We start from the raw sequence: 1,434 nt of genomic DNA on the forward strand, positions 1-1,434 counted from the left end.
ATTATTATTATTATTATTATTATTAAAAACAGACGTCTTTTTTCCCCCCCCTTGCAACAGAACTCATCTACTGAGTAACTGAAGTATAATAGGACTTGTGTTTTGAAGGAGGTCAGCATGTGGCTTTAATGTTACACACTACGTAACATTTAAAGTAGTCGAAGTTACCAGAATGAGGTTCAGCAATTAATTTCTTTCTCCCTTTCTGTGTTTTGAAAATAGCTTTTGGTGAGCCTGTAAGTTTGGTGTGTGGTTTTGGGGTGGGTTTTGGATTTTTTTTTTTAAACCAACCAACAAAAAAACCCCTTTTCTCCCCATCTACCAGGTTTTGTGGTAGATGAGCAGCTTGTGGTTCTGAAGGAAACGTTCCGTATTCCAAAAGTATTAGTGTTTGTTTGAGGCTTCTAGGGGATACTGTATGCCCAAAGATAAAAATGTACTGTTCTGTTATTTCAGTTGCTCTCTTACTCCTGAAGAAGGGAAAAGGCAAAAAAAAAAAAAAAAAAAAAAAAAAAAAAAAAAAAAAAAAAATAAAAAGAAGAAAAAGTACTTTTTATGTCAGAACTGAGGAAGTGACCCTGGGGGTTTGCCATAGATTAAACAGGAAATCACACTATGAATTGACCCCAGAACGTGAATTCCAGCTCACCACTTCAAGAGCATTCATGCTTTGCAGACAGGCCACCCAGCTGAAAGCAGTCCCTTTACTTGGAGGGGAGAAAGCTGTGCCCACATCTTTACTGGGGCTTGGATGGAACTTCCTTGTCCCTCAGCCCTTTCAGCCAGGATGTGTTGCTGGGCAGTGGCCACAGTTGGCAGCAGGATGAGCAGGTCTTCTCTGAACTGCTGTTGACTTCTGTTCTTGTGGTCATTCTTGTTTCTCCTTGTCTGAAAAGCACGTTGCATGCAGTGTGGTTGTTTCAGATGCAGCTGGAAGGTTTGTAGGAAAAAATAGCTGCACTGCAGAAAGTTTCTCCTGTAAGGGAACAGTATCAGCTCACTGGAATGTTTATTGCATTTGTAGATCAGTAGTTTTCCATATAATTTTTAACTGGTGCCAGAAAATATAGCCAGGGCAGGCACTTGAGTTAGTACTGCTAGAGGATGAGTGCGTACTTGGGGAGAACTGGGAAGCTTAGATTTTATTTTATGCAAGAACTGCATATTCTAAAATCATGTCATGGTAACATTGTGCACTTCTTGCCCTTTTTACCTCATCATATTTAGCAGGACTTTCAGGAGGGCTGCTTTCTGAAGTGACAGCTCAGTTCAGTGTAACATGTGCAGTGGCTGAGATCATCTCTTCCCGAAGCTGCCTCAATCCTTCAGTCTATATTCAGTAGCAAAGATTGAGTTTCTTGTGTTCAGCAACCAGATTAAACTGCTCTTCAGCTCCATCTGCAGGGTTACATTGTCCATAGGGTCCTGTCAGCA

The sequence above is a fragment of the Acanthisitta chloris genome, unplaced genomic scaffold (assembly GCF_000695815.1).
Source record: "Acanthisitta chloris isolate BGI_N310 unplaced genomic scaffold, ASM69581v1 scaffold509, whole genome shotgun sequence".
NCBI lineage: Eukaryota > Metazoa > Chordata > Aves > Passeriformes > Acanthisittidae > Acanthisitta > Acanthisitta chloris.